This window comes from Xenopus laevis, chromosome 5L (assembly GCF_017654675.1).
Source record: "Xenopus laevis strain J_2021 chromosome 5L, Xenopus_laevis_v10.1, whole genome shotgun sequence".
NCBI classification, from domain to species: Eukaryota; Metazoa; Chordata; class Amphibia; order Anura; family Pipidae; genus Xenopus; species Xenopus laevis.
The window spans coordinates 52,817,496-52,839,131 of NC_054379.1; the positions used below are offsets into that span (position 1 = coordinate 52,817,496).

The window sequence follows — 21,636 nt, forward strand, 5'->3', positions numbered from 1 at the left end:
CAATTTAAATTCTGTAAATTAAATATATAATTATATAAATAGAAAGGGTCCAATAAACCCTTTTCCATAATGGCACTGTGAAGTAGACTATCACTAGGGGGCTGATGGTTTTCATTTATAGAGTAAACTTTTTTTTTTTTAAATAATTACACAAATGCATTAACACAAGCAGATTCTACTCTCCGTTCACCAGAACACCTCCTATGTTTTGAATACTTGAATTCTGCTTACCCATAATATTTTCTGTGACCATTTAGGTTAGAGTCAACATGTGTTCTCTGCTGCTGGTTTTACGGTGGTGGAAAAACAAGCCATAATGCTCTGAACATTTAAGGCAACTGCCTCTCGTTGCACATGTAGGAAAATCTTGGCCTGAAAACACTTGAGTGTGCATTTCTGTCCAAAATCTGCCCCAAATATGGCATTAAAGTCGATGGCTTTGCCAATAAAGTCTGGTAATCACATTATAATAGTTTTGAAAATGTATTGATTGTAATGGTTTTGGACATGTAGTTGTAATGCATTAGTAATGTTTAATGCAATATATTAGCTTCTTTTGGAATTCTTTTTTCTTTTTAATGTAGGACATGAAATCAGGCACCGATCAACCTGTTTGCGACCTCACTAAACATTGTATAGCCAGTTTTAATTATGTTGTTCCAAATTACTATAAAACTTTTTAGCTGACCCAAGGTCCCATAAATTCCAGATCAGAACATGGAAGTGCCTTAAATTGATTGAAAAATAGATATATAATTGTCAGAATTTTGCCATAAAGCTTATCATGGTAATTACCCCATAACTGGTAATACAATATAATATGACAAAGTTATTTATAAATAGGGAAATACTTAGATTTTTAAAAGATTTTTCTATTTTTCTTAAATCCCACCATCCCAAAAAACACAAACTTCACTGTGCTGCCATTGCATTTCTATCACTCTCATTGCTCTCTTTACTGGAACATACTTATAGGCCTATTTTCATGCATTTCCCTTTTTCAGCATTGTAGCCAAGTGCTATTCGTATCTAACATTATGGAACTAATATCTTACATACTGAACTAGGAAATCCAGAGGGATTCAGAATTTTCTTCAGCTATTTACACATTGCTGACTGTCACAAAACCCCCCATTTTAAAAAATGTTAGAATCAGCATGGAAAATAAATGATGTACATATGATTAAGTCCATAAATTTAGGCCTGGATTTGTGGAAAGGCCCATGGCGGCAGAAATTTAGGGACGTCATGCCACCCAGCCATATCGTAATGGGTTTGCAAGCACTGGGGACATTTGGATCTACATTTGCAGCAGATTTATCAATTTTCAAGTTCAAGGGGAAAAAACCATGACAGCTCAACTCTTACACTTCCCAGTGATGTTTTATTATGGAAAAAAATTACACAAACTCACAAAAATCAGATTGTTCCATTCATTCAATTTTTATTTATTTAATAAATCACTAGACTATTCAAGCTTTAAAAAAAATTCTCGAGTATATGCATATTTTGTCTTCAATTATGAAAAAACTCAATCTCGAATTTTGATAAATGGGACATACAGTAAATATCAATAACTGCAAATTATGATTTTTTTAAATTAGTTTGTATTCATTTTATTAATAATATCCATTACCTCCATGCAAGGAAATCCTCTTCAAAACTGTTTTGGGGCTTTCTACAGAACTTGAATCATATATTGTAACTGTTAAGCCTTGATAAAGGTATGCATAGACTAATACAAATAAAACAGAAGGGAGAAGCATGAACTCTGGCCCCATATTTCATTTTGTTTTTTGAAGCCCTTTGCCCTTGCTAAATTTTGATATATTAGTTGAAAGTCTATGCTTTTATTTTGGTGTATCTGCCCTTGACCCCTGAATATAAGATTGATATATTTTCCTATATTTTCTCAGACTCCCCTGAGTTTTTTTTCCCCTATTGGTCCTGTAGAGACTGCATCTTAACAGGATTTCTCTCTATTTTCACAGTTTAATGTCATTGATAAATTAGTTCTGATAACCTTTATGATGGTGCTCAGAAGGGCTTAGGACATTTAAAGAATTATTTTACAATATAATAATGCAATTTAAATTCTGTAAATTAATTATATAATTATATAAATAGAGAGGGTCCAATAAATCTTTTTCCTTAATGGCTCTGTGAAGTAGGCTATCACTAGGGGGCTAATGGTTTTCATTTACAGAGTAAACATTTTTAATAATTTCACAAATTGGTCAAATGCATTAACACAAGCAGATTCTACTCTCCGTTCACCAGAACACCTCTTATGTTTTGAATCTTATACTTTTTCTTGCATCTGACAAAAGAAATATTAATTCTAATTATGCTATTCCCTATAGTGCGCAATACCCACTGTAAATGGCTTACTATGTCAGCATGGTTATTACCCAACATTATATGAATTACATTAACTAATTTAATTAAATTGTGCAGTCACTGGAGACACTGAAAATTGCTTCTGCGCAGTTAGTCATTTCTAGAATTCTGGAGCATTTTTAGGGTCAAATATTTCCTGGGTATTCAAAACCAAGATTCAAGTAACAGTCAGGGCCGGATTTATATAACGGGTGCCCCTAGCCCCACTGACATTCATTGCCCCCATCCCCCTCCCTTTATTTGTGCATATTTTCATCGTCGGGACCGAAGCACTGGGGATTGGGCATGAGAAATTTAAAAAACGATTGTATCTCATGCGAACCCCCAGTGTTTCTGAACCAGTGCGGGTGTTGTTGGGCAGCATGCTGCCCTCTAAAATCCTGCTGCCCTAGGCCCGGCCTTGGTGGCCTCGCCACAAATCTGGGCCTGGTAACAGTAACAGTTCCATGGCTGGTAACATGTAGAAAAGAATATCTGTGACACTTTAGGCCATGGCCAGTTATACTTGCTTATTCAATTAACTCAAAACTCAACCAGATTCAGACTAATGCTGCTCATATCAGTGTCCAACTTGCGCTTTTCCCTGCAGTGAGTTGCATTGGGCACCAAATGTGCTGTGTGCTCTTTCGTATATAGATTTGGGACCTGTTATGCAGAATGATCAGGACTTGGGGTTTCTGGATAACTGATCTTTTCTGTAATTTGGATCTTCATACCTTCAGTCTACTAGAAAATCATGAATCATTAAATAAACCCAATAGGCTGGGTTTGCTTCTAATAAAGATTAAGTATATCTTAGTTAGAACTATTTTATTATTGAAGAGAAAATGGAAATCATTTTCAAATATTTGGATAATATATCGGAGGCAACCTTTCCATAATTCGGAGCTTACTGGGTAACGGGTTTCCGGCTAATGGATCCCATACCTGTAGCACCTAAAAAATCAGGGGCAGATGCCACTTGCATACTGAGCACCAGAATTGACAGCAGGCAGGCTTCTAAAATATTTGCCGCAACTGTGACCATTTTACAAAGAAACGGACACTCACTTGCATCTATTTTTACTATTTGGATGCCTTTTCTCTGGTCACAACACACAAGAGAGACACAAATGTCCAATTTAACATGTGCATTGTGTACACAATAACATGAATTCTAGGGAAAATCTGCATTTTTTAAAAAAAATTTTTTAATCAAAATACATGTATGGCAATTGCGTCCAAAATGCATTCATTCATGCATCATGGTAAGTGAATGAAACCTATTGTTTTTCTGGCTGAGAAATAAAGCTTGCTAAATTTACAATAAAACCTATGCAAACATGGTAAGTGGAAGTAAGAGTGTTTGTTTTCAATGATAGAATTCTTTGTTAATTGTCAAATGTTTATTTAGAAAGACAACATTTCTGTCGGGCAGCAATTACAAAATAAACAAGAAGTGTGCAATTATGAGATTCTGCAGTGCACTAGGGTTTAAACAGTTATTTGAATAATAATTCACGGACTAATTCAAACTAATTACGTGCAACCCTACATCTAAACTGTTGTGCAAAGTGTTTCTTAATTCTGTATTTGTATTTGTAATGAGCTTTGGTCAAAGCTCCTTTTTAATCATTATAATAAAAAAAACTAACCATACTTCCTATTGTGTTTTTCATAAGTGAATTCTGTTGATGTTATAATATTTGTTGGTCATGTTGCAAGGAACTTTTTATTATGGCTTATCCAAAGTCACTTATTTGTGAGATAAACATTATTGGGCCTCTAAAAGGGCCAAGTCAATTGAAATGATCAACTGTGGTTGATACTGTACTGGCAGCATGCAAAGAACAGTTTAATTAGAATTCCTTTGACCAGTAAATTGAGTTATATGTATGCATTTAGCTAAAATTACAGTATGTACAGGACTTATCTTGCATTGTTAAAATACAAAAGCCTAATACTCATAATAAATTCTGAAACACAACCAAGAAGTTGCCTACCATTGCATAACACAACACGTTTTTCACAGGTATGTGTGTCTCACCACAATATTTTAATTTATTAATTAATTCTAGAAATTTGAATTAAAAATATTTATTTAAAACTCTTAACTTTGTCTGGGCTGGATTTTTGTCTAAATCAAATGTCGGAACAGACAAGCTCCAAACATTTGCTGAATTTATCATACTCTTCTGCTGTTCCTTTGTGCCAAGGAAATGCTCCAGTGCCAACTTTTTGCTTTCTGTGACGGCACCGTCCATCTGTTGGCTACAAAGAAACATTTCCCTAGTGCTCAAAGGATATTCAAATATTATGTAAATAGTTATTTTTCACAAACTTTCATAAGCAAGCACACGTCCATTTATAAGATAAAATTCTTCACAGCCTACAAATAAACTTGCAAATAGGCTAGAGAGCACTATATAACAGAGTTATTACTGATGTATTTTTGGCTTAAAGGAGAACTTAAGCTTAACTAAAGAGGTAGGCTAGAAATGTTGTACAGAGAGAGTGAGAATTATTTAAGAATTATTAGTAAATTAATAAAAGCGAAATGATTGCCCTACACCTACTGTGCCCATATTCCTATTTTTTTTGTTATACACCCAGCAGTCAGGTTCTGTTGATAATTTTTTTTAACTATATTATTGTCTCAACTTTGAAAACTTTTAGATCTTTAATCTAAACTTTAACATATAAATGCTACACATTTTTCACTAGCATAATGTACTTGTATAATTAATGTGTCACATTTTCTGATTCCACTTTAACTTGAATTTTACATTATTTATCCGTGCCATTATCCCCCTTCAGTTTTATAATGTACAATGAGCTTTGCATATTTCTGTACATCCCCAGCAAGTTATAGCTTGGGAGTCCATTTTTTTTTTTAAAAAGTAAAACCGCAGCTATTGCTGCATACTATTATGATATAATAGTGTCCTTATAGGAAATACTATATGCAACAGTACACAACAATACAATACTTATACTATTCTATATGCAGCAATACTTATACTATATGCAACAATTCTGTTACTTCAGGAGATTGTGTGTGACCAGAGAAAATCAAACAAGGGTCTCTAATACGAGATCCCACATCAAAGGCTGACCTGCTTTTATGCCAACTCTTAACAGTAAATAGGGATTTAAGAATAGGGATTTAAGAATAGCAACTTTTTTATTTGAATGTCACATATCATTATGTTCGCTCATCTGAGACGTTCAGGGTCGGACTGGGCTGGTAAAAAATCTGACAGACCCCGGGCTTTATAGGCCCCCGTTGGCCCAGACCCCCTCTCCCGATCTGCTGGCCCCACAAAAAACAATTTGCAGTGCCGCACAGCGGCATGTGCACGGGGCCCGGGGATTGTAACCCAGTGTGCGGCACGCATGGCAACACATTAGGGGGGGGATCGGAAGGGGGCCCTGGACAGCATTTCCGGTGGGCCCCAGGCCACCTAGTCCGACCCTGGAGATGTTCATGTCTTCATAATTTTATAAGATTATAATGCAAAGTGAGCTTAAACCAGAAAGGCATCAAGTTTTTTTTTTATTCCTACTTTTATCTGCCTTAAAGACCGTTTAAAATCTTTACAGTGTTTTAAAGTTATTTTAACAGACAGATTTCAAATAAATTTTTTATGGACTATCCAATCCTTTGGTAGTGCGTTATTGGAAAGTATAATGGTTAAACTAGCAAACTTACCACCAGCACCATTGCTTCTTATGGGGGATTTCAATGCATTATTGAACCCCCTCATTAGACAGGTTGACCCCGAGTCCTCAAACCACCTCTAGACTTTCCCTCTGGAACCTTACAGATCTCTAATGCTGGAAAAATCCTCATAAAAGTGAATTCTCTTGCTTCTCAGCTACCTATAACACTCTATCCTGTATTGATTTTGCCCTAGCCTCTGCAGAACTGTTACCCTGGGTGAATTCTGTGGAGTATCTACCTAGAGCTGTGTCTGATCACTCCCCCTTACTGGTGAAACTAGATCTTATCCCAGGACCCAGAGAACTTCTCTGGCGTCTTAGCCCAATTTGGTTAACACAACCCACCATTAAGGAAGCTAATGAGGCAGCCCTCAAAGAATATAGGGACCATAATCATGGTACAGTGTCCCTGGGGAATGTGTGGAAGCAGGTAAAGCCACACTGAGGGGAGCACTTACCTCAGCAATTGAAGGGGCTAGGAAGGAAGCTAATCAGGTGCTGGAGGAAAGACAGAAAACACTGACTGAGGCAGAAAAGAACTATATTAAAAATGTTGGACCAAATACACTTCATACCTTTAGGAGAGCACATATAGAGCTAGAAGAAATTAGAGTTACAATGACCCAAAAGAGGCTGCTCTATGCTTCTCAAAGAACATTTGATAAAGGGGAGAAGAATGGGAAAATCCTAGCATACCTCTCCAAAGCTCAAACTCCATCCAACACTATCTCAAAAATTACTTCCCCCACAGGCAGTGTAGTAACAAACCCCTCCCAGATAGCTGATGCTTTTGCAACTTACTACCAAACTCTGTATGCCATCAAAGTCGACTACTCCTCCATTTATCAGTGTCAAAACTGATTAATGTTAATAAGAATCTGTATATAAAAATGCTTATGCCCAAACAAAAACACATAGTAGTAAAAACCAGCATCTTTTACTCTCCAATTAAGCTATTGTTGAATGTTTTTTCTTAAAATAGCCGCTAATGAGAATTCAGAAGATAATATCGATGATATTTGCCAAGACATTACCAATGCCCCTGATAAAACAGCTCCAGAAGGTAAAGAAACAGGCCCAGGTTTATCTGGACGTTTTAATATTACAATTTGCTACCCTTAATATTATGTCATTATAAGCATGTAACTTACTACACATAACACAAATCTTTGGGTTGTTGCTCTGTTAAATCTGAACTTTTTAAAAGAAATATTGACACATAGGGGCAGATTTAGCAACATGTGAGATTAGAGCTCACCACAGAAAGTGAGTCTTTCTATTCATTCCTATAGGATTTTTAGAGGCGTATTTATCAAAACTTTCACCAATTGATAAATACTCTTCAAAAATCCCATAGGAATGAATAGAAAGCAAGTGAATCTTTATGGGGTGAGTTCTAATCTTACATTTTGATAAATCTGTCCCATATATTCAAATCACAGCTGGCCATTCCTATGGTCCAATGTCTAAACTAACACTTTTTCTTGTCTGCAACAGAAGGTATGTAGTAGTGCACCAGGAACAATAAGAACTTGATATTCTTAGACATCTTTTTAGCTATGTGGGCAAACAATGCCACTCCGTGTTAAATTATGCAGAATTATTTATTATATTAATTGCTTTACAAACAAATGAAATAACATGCTTTCACTTCCTTCCCAATCCAGTAATAACTACACATGCTACAGAGTATGAAGTTATAACGGATACAAACATAGATCCGTGAGGTAAGAGAGAAATTGTGCATGGTCATATTTTTAAGAAATGCCTTGCTATTATCATTTCTCGTTTCCAGAGTAATAGTTAATGTGTGTGGTTTCACACAAAGCCTCATGCTATGCTATGAAAGCCAAGTTCACTTTAAGGAGAAGAGAAAAAAAATCTCTTCACTTTTCCATAATCCATAAAATAGTTTTATATATTACTACATACATTTACAATTTTTTTTCAATATAGAAAGTCTTGATGATCATGAGGATGAAGTACTCAGCACTGAAGAAATCCAAAATGTTGAAAGTAAGGTTTGATTTATTCTTTTATTTTAAGGAAATATATATTTTAACAAAACTTGATTGTTGAACTGATTTACCACATGGAGCACATTACTAAGCGGGTGACTGCAATTAAACTGAAATTCTAGGAAACAACACTGTATTGTGGGTAAAAACATGACAAATTGCATCTATGTTTGTGCTTTACACTTGCATTAGTACGTGAGCCCCTTGCTACATACTGTAATACGAATGCTTGCCCTATTCTTGTTACCTGTAAAAAATTATGCAGTAATCATTATTATTTGAACTATGCAGACAGTGAAAGAATGGATGCACTGAATGCATAATTTTGGGGTTTGGATGAATTAAGAATAATCTCATACGATTTGGCTGAATACCAGTTACTCCTCATTTTATTAAGACTTTCACATTCAGTTTGGCTAGGCAAAGATTAAATCAAACCTGAATCCTGTAGAAAGTGCCAGGAAAGCTACTCATACTTATAACCCACTGTTTGAACATGTATCATATTACTTGTGACACAGTTCTACAGTTCTCTTTTCTGTACATACCTACAAACATGAAGAACTATACTGAGTAAAAAAAGTAATCAACAATACCCATAAATATATAATAGCCTAAAACCCAAATATTCTTGAGATGTGCCTGTACTATAACAAGGTTTTTTTCTATCTCTTGTTTAGTAACAAACAACGAAGCTGAAGATGTCACAGAAGAAAGTAGAAGTCAGATGGGTAAGAGTGATATTTTGCATTTTGCAATGTTAAGGGTCCCATGTGCCATGTCATTACATGAGTGCATTGCCCAGGTGTAGTTGCGGGCAAACTACTGGGACCATCATGTGCATTTGGCAGATAGGGAATTTTAACAATAACATTTCTTTCTTTTTATGCTCCACAGAAAACTCTACCCAAGGATCTCTGAAAATGAAACCGAACACAACTCTCTCAGAATTTGGTAAATATATCACATTTTTAGAATGGAAAATTCACAATAAGGCTAAAAATAACCCAGACCTATGACTTGTATTTTACCTTGTATTTTGTAGCTTTTCTTTCTTACTCTTTTAAGATTAATTCACCAGAATACATTGTTTTCTTTTCAGACGCTATCAAGAAATTTATTTAAAGCATGACAGCGAGAAATAATAAGAGCATGATCCTTATATGTTCGGTGATGGGCTCCACGCTATTTGTAATCATTATCTCGCTGTGCCTACTAACCTTGATTACTTACGTGAAACATGCGTAAGTACTGCCTTTATCTCTTCTGGTTGTTGCATTCCTTTATCAAAGGTTTAACTTTGTGCTCCTCTTTTTTTTTTTTTTTTTTTGCATTTTTAGTAACACTGACGAACTGATGAAAGCTGAAGAAGGTAATATATTTGAAAAAGTATGGGAATCTATAATGGAGGAAAATAAAGGCAGGCCAATTTCTATAATTGGAATTAAACAGACTAAATCAAAGCAACTGTTTTGTGCAATCATGCTTTATATTTCCTATCATATTTAAGAAAAAGCCCAATAGCTTTTTAGTGGGAAAAAGTTTATTGCAAAAAAAAATGCATTATTTCATTCATTTTCAATTAAGCTGTAAAGTTTCAACTTTAAAATCGGTTTAAAAAAAAAAAAAAAGTTTCCTGAATGTACAGATACGTACACTTCCCCACTGCCATTTTAACAAACTTGACAGCTTTCAGTTTTTGAAGTTTTTATTTACATTTCAAGATTTTACATTTTTTCCAACTCTGACAAATATATTGGATATGATGTTCTTAAATCTTGGAAAACACATCTGTCATTGTAATACATTTGCCCCTTTTTTCTGTTGTTATAGGACAAGCTAACAGTTCCAAGAAGCAGAAAAAAGAACAGATAACAAGCAAATAACATGGCAAGCAGTTACAAAATTGTAATCAAACAGGAGAAGAGGAGATGGGGTGGAACTGGAGGGCTTAAGATTGTTTTCCCGAAGAGCGAGCTATCACAAATGCATAGCATTTATTGCATAGCAACACTCCTAGTTTTTAATTTAATAAAATAATATGCAATTCATATTGGCCTTCATATTTGTGTTTATTCATATGGTGGTATGCCGAGATAGCAAATTACTATTTGCTTGTTTTCCTGCACTGGTTTATGGCCAGTACCACATCAAACACAAAAGCTTTTGATCAAAACTCAATACTGGGCCAACCAAATATTAAACCTTCAATTGATGTTGTGGTAGCTGGAACTAGACTGGTAGTAATTTACAATTCTTGAAATCAGCCTATTAAATATTTTTTAATATCTAGTATGTTATAAACATCTGAATATTTTATCACAAAATACTAATTTAATTTCGTACTTGTATGGTGGCCTGCCAGTCCTAACAGATCCATTTCTATATGTTATGGATAATGGTCAGTTTATGAATCTGCCAGATAAGTAAATTTCATCACCATGTCGGCTACTTCATTGCCATGTTTGGTACTTCCTTATCTGTGATGGGATGAGGAAGTGAATGCACACAGCTCAGCTTTACCTTTTGTTGTTCTAATTGTTCATGCACTTTGGAGAAACGATCAGAACATTTTGAGATGGCCATACTGTGTATGTGGCCCTTCACATTCCCTCCGAGCTGCTTCTTGAGTTGATTGGTTGGAAGCATACCAAAGCACCTAGGCTGTACCCATACAACTCCATTCCTACAACTTGCCTCACAGGCATGTAGTATGTACTATGTATTTTTCCTTTGCATTATATCGCCCCTCACATCCTCACCTTGAGCCTTATGAAGAAAATCTAAAACCCAGCTAGGCCGCTTGGGGCCTGTTCAAGTATATCTTTTTTGGTCCCCTGTGTTTTGTTTTACAATGCTAAATTAACACGATTGGTAGAAGTGTGTGGCCTCACGTGTTACAAAAGTTACATGTTTGTTGGCAGATATTACCTTGTATGTTTGTTTAGATTGGATCTCATATTGTTTAAGGCAAGGAATATCCTGAAAAGAGGTTAAGGATGTAATGAAGGTCACACAACAGAAGTGAATAGATTTCTACCTGCCAGTGATTTCATTTAAAAATGAAAAGCTCCGTGAAAATATTTGTTTCCTTTGCACAGAGGAGTACAACATTTGGAGATAAATTGGCTCATTTTAGAGTTGCCCTTTGGCAGCACATTATCCAGATATTTGGTCTTAAATAGCAGCTTTCATCAAGCACCAATATAAAATTATTTGACTGAGGAAATGGCAATAAAAATATTTCAACCTTGGAATCTTTGTGTTTTTGTGATGAAAAATCAGATTGTTATTGCATATCCATCTTCAAATGTAAATTTTAATTACATTTCAAGACCATTTTATCCATGTGAAGTATTAGTTGTAATGAGTGGAAAGAATTGTTGTATATTTGTCTGGTAGCTTCTAAAAAAGATGTAGACTAGATATGCGGCTTGAGATAAATAATAGTAATTTTCAAATCATTCAGCTACACTTTATCACTAGGAAGCCAATCGAGCTTTAGAAACCATGCAGTTTGGTTAATATATACTTGACAAAGCATCTGTCTAAATCTCTAGCCCACTTAATTTTCTTTTAATCATTATTCTTGAATTACATTTTTTCTTATCCACTCATAGACTACAGGTGTACTAAGTTGCAACACATTTCCACTGCTTTTAGTTACTATACAGAAACTGCAGTGTCTGCTCTTCCCATGCTTTCAGAATCATTGCGTAGGGAGGATGGGTAGCTATTTCTACATAGTGTAGGGCTCCTGTATTAATTCCCTTCCTTTAGGTGAGTGTTTAACTGGAGAGAGCTAATATTATGTGTAACATGACCCCCTTTCCCTAGGTGTAAAAAACAAGAGATATTTATTATATATTTATTGTCACAATCACTTTTTGAAATTCTTCCTTGGAGATTTAGAGTGGGCATGAGTCAAACGCCTGAGAAACAGTGCCTTGGTAAAGCCTATGCCAAGGCTGGTGGTTCTATGGATGAGACACAGCCAGTTTGAGGGTTAAATATCATAGATGCAAGATACATAGATGCATAAATACACAATCATAAGGTTTTAACTGAGCAGTATATAGCTCAGTGTATGTGAGCACTGAATCATACAACTATAATAAGCTGTTGCTACAAAAAACTCCTAGGGTATATTTATCAAAGACTGAAGTTAGAGCTCACCATGGTCCTCTAGAGTAAAATTCCGCCACTCTCCATTAATTTCTATGGGATTTTTAAAAGAGTATTTATTATTGGGTTAAAGTTGATCGTTTAATAAATACGCCTTTCAAAATCCCATAGAAATGAACGGAGAGAGGTGGAATTTCACACTAGCAGACTGTGACAATCTTTAACTTCACTCTTTGATAAATATACCCGATGGAATCATCTGACTTCCATTCCCAGGCTGTTCCTCACTACTTAGGGGTATATTTATCAAAAACTGAAGTTAGAGATTCCACCACTCTCCATTAATTTCTATGAGATTTTTAAAAGAGTATTTATCAATGTGTGAAAGTTCACACTTTGATAAATAAACCTTTAAAAAAATGCCATATAAATGGATGGAAATAGGTGGTATTTCACTCCAGCGACTGTGGTTATCTCTAACATCACTCTGATAAATATACCCCTTAGTTTCCACAAGCCTCCAGTATACCCATTGGCTCATTTTTTAATGCAAATTTTCGGGAACATAGTGGAAACCACAGCAACTGAAAATACCCAAGATTACAAAGCTGAACAATTTGTTCAGGATCAAAACACAATAGGTTATTATAGCAAGTAAGGTCTCAGGATACACAAAAAATTGAGAATATTCACTATATTGAGTGACTTTGTTTTTTAAGGCAAAGGTTACAAAACGGGCAGCATAAACCAGTTTCATGATGATCAGAGGTTGATTCCCTTAAAACATAATTTTGCGCTTTGGGAACATGGGGTTGATCACTGAGCTACTGTACTCATTCCATCTTGCATATTTTATACAGAAAGCTCACAATGAGAGTAAGCAGATAAGGGTCTCAAGAGGGGCTTATGTCCAGCATGCTTCATACTATATACTGTAAAATTAATGAACATTAAACTGACGTTTTTTTGAATGAAATTTGGGAAATAGTGTTTTTTAAAAATTTGTAGAATTTAAGGTCAAAATGCTGACGGGTGCTTCTTGTCTTTTGAGTACCTCATAGAGAAGCAAATCACTAACCCTGAGGTTGTACCACTATGTTTGATTCATATTGCAGGTATGCCCTGCTCTACCCTGGGCAAGCACATGTACAGTATAGTACTTTAAGCAAGTATTGTATAATACAGGTATGGGACCTATTATCCAGAATGCGCAGAACCTGGGGCTTTCTGGATAATGGATCTTCCGTAATTTGGATCTTCAAACCTTGTCTACTAGAAAATCATGTAAATAAGCCCAATAGGCTGGTTTTGCCTCCAATAAGGATTAATTATATCTTAGTTTGGATCAAGTACAAGGTACTGTTTTATTACTACAGAGAAATAAAAATGTATGAGGCAGCCTTTACGTAATTCGGAGCTTTCTGGATACGAACCTAGACTGTACCGGTACAATGAAATACGGTGCTTTATTTATAGTTGCATATTGTGCTTCTGTAAGATTTGTCTTGGCTGGGATTTTATTATGACAGGAAAGGACTTGAATATGTTCTTTTTATAATCAATTTCTATGGCTCATTTTTCTCTGCAGCTGAATAGTTTTTGCCCACTAATTGGTGTGACCACCATTCCTCATCCCATTCCTACAACTTGCCTTACAAGCATGTAGTATTAACTATACATTTTTCCTTTGGCTTATATGGCCCCTCACATCCTCGCCTTGAGCCTTATGAAGAAAATCTAAAACCCAGCTAGCCCTCTTGGGTCCTGTTCAAGTATATCTTTTTTGGTCCCCTGTGTCTTGTGTTACAGTGCTTAATTAACACATTGGGTAGAAGTGAGTGGCCCCAAATGTTACAAAAGTTACGTTTGTTGGCAGATATTACCTTGTATGTTTTTTTAGATTGGATCTCATATTCCAAATAACGAATCCCATACTGGTACGTACTGCCTGGTACATACAGTATGAAACACTATAGAGAGAGAAACCAATCCTGTAAATGTTTGACAGAATTGCTTTACGCCTTGTCCCATATGAGTTTAAAGAATAAAGCTTATGCATGAACTTTTGCAAGTTTCTACAAGTTTTATAGTTAACAGGGCAAACAAGAGAACTGAAACTTTCAGACTTCCTGATTCTATCAGTTTCACTTTCAGACTTCCTGATTCTTGTGGTCAGTATAGGTACAGGTTGAGAGGCTTCTGGAGGAGGCCAAGGTATTAAGCAATCTTTCATTGTCTTTTAAACTAACTTACTATAATACAGGGGGGCAGGGCAGTCAGTGTAAAAACAATAATCTGTTAGTATAATATATCTAAGACAAAATTTTTCATATTTTTGAAATTATAGCAGAATACATTTTTAGAATTTTTTTTCTTTTGCTTAGTGAGAAAATAAGTGTCCCTTTTTGAAAGAGAAAATAGATTTTTATTTTAAATGTCTTATTGTCCATGGCATCAAAGCATTATGCCAGTGATTTCATTTATTCTGCAGCTGTAAATTCCAGCTAGAGTAAATAATACCAGTGGGCAATGTCTTATATTTTATGTATATCAATTATCTGCATTTGTGCTGTGCTGCTAGAACAGAATACTAGTACACCGAATAAGCAGTTCCACTTGGTATCAGAGTATAAGATTTTAATGAAATTTGTATGCTTGGATTAAATGTTTATGAGGCTATGCTTGTTTCCTTAACATTTACTTCCCTGATTAAAAGTTTTCTTGGTTGAGAACAAGCACAGCAGGGCTCCAGTGGCAGCTCATTAATTTTCCTTTTTGTACCTGCTTGTCTGACACATCAGACCACTAACTTGGATAGTGAGGTGTAGAAATTGGGTAAATAGGGAGAGGTGCTTGAGTAGAATCACTTTATTCACATACAATGTGTCATTTCCAGAAATGTATCATTCCACATAGAAAAATATTAAAAGAGTAGCCTTTTATGGATATTCCAATTAAATTGCACTGGTTTTATCAGTAACTTATTCCAGATCAATGAGGAAAACTCAAATTTTTGGTAATGTAGATCTACATACACAGCAAGAGGCACTTACTGATGTCACTTGTGTCATGTGACTCATCAAAACGTGTATATAATAAAAAAAAAAACAACAATGTGTCCATGGGTGTAAAATATGTGGATGTTAGACATCACTTTACTGTTCAGTGACCTTAGGAAATCAATTAGCCTAGGACCTTGTGCTTTTATATAGTCATGAAACCTTTGGTGACATATAATAATTAGTATTGCTTCCTATGTCTTTTTAGTTCTTTATAACTGTATTCAAACTGCATCCACATTTTGTGTTGGTGCAAAAACAAATCTTTAATTTTTCATACTGGTTCATATGATGATATATTGCCAGGTATCCAAGGAACGCAAATGTTTTGAAAAGAAGGAATGCAGGGGTTATCCTATCTATATATCTGTGCTGAGTATATGATGTCTAATTCCCATAGGGACTAGCATTTTATTCACTTTGATATAAAGAGTGAGCTGATCCAGCAACATCACTTTGGCTGTTCATACAATAACAAAAAATATTCTTTTCAAGAGTTAAACATGTAGTTGTGCTGATCCTCTCTACAAGTACTGGAGCACTGTGTGTGTGTGTATGTTTGTGTGTATATGTAGATGTTTGTGTGTTTCTTGTCGCTGTTAAACACATAGACTGACAGATACTGCAGATAGATACAGTAGATTGATGACAGGTGACAAATACAGTAGATATAGTAGACAGGTGATAGATGATTGATAGATGCAGTAAATAGATGATAGGTGACAGATAGAATAGATACAGTAGACAGATGATAGATACAGTGGATAGATAAATGACCGATACAGTAGATAGATGATAGGTGACAGATACAGTAGACAGATGATAGATACAGTAGATAGATGATGGGTAACCAATATAGTAAGTATATAGATGACGGATACAGTAGACAGTTGATAGCTACAGTAGATAGATGATAGGTAACGGATACAGTAGACAGATGATAGATCGATGCAGTAGATAAATGATAGGTATCAGATACAGTAGATACAGTACACAGATAATACAACAGTAGATTGATGATAAATGAAGGATACAGTAGACAAATGATAGATAGATGCAGTAGATAGATGATAGGTGACAGATACTGTAGCTGTAGTAGATAGACAGTAGATAGATGATGGGTGACAAATACAGAAGACAGATAATAGATAGATACAGTAGATAGATGATAAATAGAAAGATATAATTGAACCTATTATGCAGAAAAATATGTAGCACATATATAAAAATACAACCCAACCAAATCCAGCATTTTATTTTATTTGTACCCAACAGGATGTGCTTTTGTGTCTCCAGCTTTATTGAAGCATCTGTCTATCTTTTTCTATTAAATCACTGCCTGCACTTTTAATGCATCAGGGACTTATTATTTTTGTCTGCTCTTTATATACGTCACACAACTCTGCTAGATCTGAACTGTTATAAATCTTCCAGCAGATCAAACGTTTGAGACATGAATTATTAATGCGGTTGTGCAGCAATGTACTGTTCAAGAGCTTGATATGTCTTTCTGTTTCTTAGAATTTTAATCTTGTTTGAGAGGACTGTGCAGCAATGATTTACTGAAGCTGCTATAAAATAATTTTCATTTTCTAATGAAAATTCATTTTAATAAACTGAATTTAACAAAACATTTTTTGTATCCTGTAACAGTAATTTGTTTATATATCATTCCTAAAGGATCTTATTAAATCTGTTTGTCTTCAACATAATTTGTTTGCCCCCTTCCTTTGTCTCCCCAAGATCTATCACTCTTGTCCCCTCAACTGAAGTCATACCTGGCAACACCCTACATAGGTTTATAGAACTAACCATGTTATTTCAACCCCTCATTATCAGGGATATAGATAGACAGCACCCACTATGTCCTTCAAGTCTTAAAATGCCTTTATTAGAACATATGGCATAGGCTTAAGTAGAAGCAAGGTTTCAGGCTGCCATGAGCCCTTGATGAGCTTTATAAAGACCTCATGGTGGTTTCTGATGGCTATGGTGTCTGCCATATTTCCCAATAAAGACGTTTTAAGACTCAAAGTGCTGTAAGTCGAATTTTCTGATATTGTATTTGACAGTAAATAGTAACCATAGGTACGTGCACCTTGCTATTCTTTTAATGACACGACTGGTGTGTGCTGATTGATGAACAATATTGTGAAACCCATCAGTAGCCAAAATTTAAAGAATAGCCTACCAGCCAACTAACTAAACAAACAAGTGAAGAATAGGGAATTTGGATTAGAATCCTGTTGCTGCAGAACTATTATAAAACACCCCATGACAGGGGTTGTTTTTTAAATTATGTGCACAAACTTGGATGGATACATTAAATTACATGTTGACATTACAAAATAAACCATCTTTAGTTGCCAGATGACCAGTTTGGGTCTACCTCTGAAATCCAGTCTGTGTAATGTGTGAACGTTTAAGGTATAGTGATGTGCTGGGTCTGGATCCATTGGGACTTTTGTTGTGCATAACTTTTGTGGATACCTTTGGACACTACATGACCTATGCACTTATATATGTTTTGGATTTGTATTGTACATTTACTTGTAAATGCATGTGTATAACCTGTAGTTGCTTTTTCTATCTAAAGGAGATGCAGGGTCAGAACTAGGGGTAGGCAGAAGAGGCACATGCCTAGGGCACAAAGGTGTAGGGGGTGCTGGGCACATACCTCTTCCATCTACTTACACCTAGTCTGAGCCCTCTTCCACACACTGAAGATAGTATCTGGGCTCTGTGGCTCCCTGCATGACATCACCACATGAACAAGCATGCACACATGTGACATGATCATGAGAACTAGTGCATGCATGCAGGTGGGGGCATGGTGGCCATCTGGGTGGCCTAGGGGGCCTAGGGTAGCCTGCTTGGGTCATCTCCGAGAAAATGGGATCACTATTTCTAGTGGCACAAAATCTGGTATAAAGTTTTTATACAGCAGATCCCCAACTAGTGGCTTGCAAGCAACATTTGGCTGATCCCCTACTAGGGGGCTCAAAGCAGGTGCTCATTTTTTAATTTCTGGCTCAGAGGCAAATTTTGAGGCATAAATGCGATGTACACTACCAGACAAAGCCTCATGAAGGCTGTCAAACCACATGGTGCTAACAAATAGACAGTCACAGCCCTTATTTGTGTTGCTTCCCAATTTCTTTTTACAGTTGACTGTGGCTCACCGGTAAAAAAAATTATGTGGACTCCCAGTATACAAAAAGTACTGTGATGCTATTGCTAACGAGGCTCTACTAATATCTCTATGGTCCAGCTAGAGATGTAAAGGCTTGCAATAAGACTTTTTATACTCAGGATGTCCCCTCATCAATGTATGTTGGCAATATAATTGCTAATATTTTGCAATTCGTCTCACATGTATATAGCATAAATATATGGGCATGTGTGGTTCAACACTATATATTAAATAGGTAATGGAACATAACAATGCTAATCCATAATATTCACAGCATGTGTACTATCAATAACCACACTATGGGTATTAGTCCTTACACAAATATGTGGAGTACCTGGAGTACACCTGGAAAGGTCTTCTCTTAATTGTATTACTTGGTTCCCTACTAGTGGTCCTATCAGGTAGAATTATAACTCCACTATTATAGTGAAGGCTTCTCTGTTACCTAGTTGTCTTGGGTTCATGTAATAAAAGGCAGCATGTTTTACACTTGTTACACACTAGGGGCTTTATAAACAGCTCCCCCCAGTCCTAGAACTTTGATACCCCTACAGTAATTTGCCCCATAATGAGAATGTTCTAATTACAGTTCAGACTATACAGAGTAGAACTGTTAAAGCAAATAATTAAAGGGGTGGTTTACCTTTAAGTTAACATTTAGTATGTTATAGAATGGCTGATTCTAACCAACTTTTCAATTGGCCTTAATTTTTTCTTTTTTATAGTTTTTAAATGATTTGCCACCTTCTGACTCTTTCCAGCTTTTAAATGGGGGGTCGCTGACCAAATCTAAAAACAAATGCTCTGTTATAGTTATTGCTTCATTGTATTACTCAACTTTCTGTTCAGGCCCTCTTCTATTCATATTCCAATCTCTTATTCCAATCTCTTATTCAAGTCTCTTATTAAAATCAATGCATGGTTGCTAGGGTAATTTGGATCCTAGCAATCAGATTGCTGAAATTGCAAACTGGAGAGCTGCTAAATGAAAAAAGCTAAATAACTCGTAAACCGCAAATGATAAAAAATGAAAACTAATTGCAAATTGTCTCACTCTCTACATCATACTAAAAATTAACTCAAAGGTGAACAACCCCTTTAACATGCTTCTAGGATGTTAAATAAGCTGATTTAATACCGCTCATGGTGGCTGACCCTACAAGGTATCCAACTAATGGCCAACCAGAGGTATACTTTAAGACTGACCTTGCACAGTGATGGCTGAATGTTGTTTTTTTTTGAAACTGAAGACTTCTGGAAGTGAAGTACTTCCTCATCTGCTGAAACATGTACCTGGCCACAAAGTGCATCAGCAGATTAAATATTTAATTTGGACAAATCAACTGAGTACTGACAGTAGCACAGAATGGTATTTCAAAACCTACACCTGAAATTGTAGAAAATAACGAAGTTCAATGGCAGAGCAAGGAGAAGGGTAAATAGCTCTTTCCAAACTAATCTTTACATGTATAATAGTCTGTGTGTGTGCTTCATTTGGATTGGAGTTGGGTTTCTTAGATTTAAACGTATTTCCTTAATGAATATATTGTGCTTCACTTGTGTCTGACCCTAACCTGCCCTCTTCCAACCTACCGTGCTGTCATCACTTACAGTATGTGTCCGGCCTGCCAGGCTCAGTTGTCAATAGAGTGGGTGAGGCAGGGCAAATGTCAGAAGCCCTAATGTATAAATGAAACAGCCGAGAGGGGAGATGTTACAAGCAGGGAGGACAGACAGCCAGGAGGAGAAATGGTAGAGGGGCTGACACAGAGTCAGTCCCACCTTCCACCGGAGAAGGGTTTTTTGGCCCAAATCTGCCTGGTTTGCATGTTTCTGGCAGGCCTGTGCAAAACAACTTAATTTCCCAAACTTAGTTGATTGACAGAGCTCAGCACAGTCTGGGCATATGCTGTTCCTTTGCTGAGAAGAAAGTTACATTTTAATAATAATAATAATAATAATAGGCATCTTCAGAGTCATGGCTCTTCACTGCTGTAGGGCTGCTGCACCTCTCAGTACAGCATTTCTAGCTGACTCCTTTGCCAGACTTTAGGTCTCCTTTAAGGAATCAGACTTGACATTTTGAGTAAACTTCTTATTATGAAGTTCACTGATTTATATAATGATCATTTTCTTGGCTATAAAATTCATCTCTTTTAAATAACTTTGAGCACTAGTTTCACTTTTAATCTTTTATCTAGTAAATGACTTCATTAAAAAGCACTCATCTTGAAAAAGTTAACATTCAGCTCTGTAATAAGATATTTTCACAGAAAGACATGGTTGCTTGGAATTAAAATCGTACTGTCTGCACTAGCAGGCACTCGTGATTTGTGCCTGATAATTTGCAATTTCAGGCTGGCTTGAATCAATAGAAAACAAATAAAGCAAAAGACACTTAATAATGGAATAATTTTAAGCTCTAAATTTTGATTATTAAAAATCATACATAAGAATCTCTGGAGCATTTTAATGCATCCTCTTCTGCCAGTTCTCATACTCGCAGTTCTTACATAAGCTTTAGCGGCTTCTAGATTAAATGTCTCCTCAACACAATGTTGTACAGGTTTTAGACCTTATACCGTATGTAGAATGCTCGGGACCCAGGGTTTTTCAGATATGGAATCTTTCTGTAATTCGCATCACAATGCTAAGACTCATTAAAACATTGAGGGGGTATTTACTAAAATCTGAATTTATCTCATTATTTAAATAAAAGAACCATGACTGAACTCCCATACCCGATTTTACCTTATTTATGCTTGAAAAAGCTCAATTTAATCGGTTCAGGTAAAAACTCGATAAAATTGAGCGAAAACATGAATCATACGATTTTTTCAGGGTTATTTCCCTAATCGCTAGATTCTCTTTGTCTTTTTTCCCCGAAAAGCCCGAATTTTTTGGATTTTTGCCCGAAATGGTCGGATTTTTGGACTAATTCCAGTGCAGACTACAACTACTTTGAAATATGATAGGGACCTCTGCCATTGACTTAAACACAACATCTGCAGGTCTAAGATGGCGTTTTGCCCCAAAAAGCCTAATCAGATAAATTTGAGTTTAGTAAATAACCCCCTAATTAAACCCAATAGCATTTTTTTGCCTCCAATATGGATTAATTACATTTCAGTTGGGATCA

At 35.8% G+C, this 21,636-nt stretch overlaps 1 protein-coding gene and 1 long non-coding RNA gene across 5 annotated transcripts in view; both read left to right on the forward strand.

Moving 5' to 3' along the window:
- The window catches only part of LOC108716123 (histone-lysine N-methyltransferase SMYD3), a 325,190-nt gene that overhangs the window by 81,295 nt on the left and 222,259 nt on the right, over positions 1-21,636 (forward strand). The gene's annotated exons all lie outside the window — the stretch shown is intronic.
- LOC108716706 lies at positions 3,266-12,311 on the forward strand. Its single transcript, XR_005961236.1, has 6 exons — positions 3,266-8,118; positions 8,801-8,851; positions 9,018-9,074; positions 9,223-9,364; positions 9,461-9,492; positions 9,954-12,311. It is a non-coding gene; the product is annotated as an uncharacterized LOC108716706 (long non-coding RNA).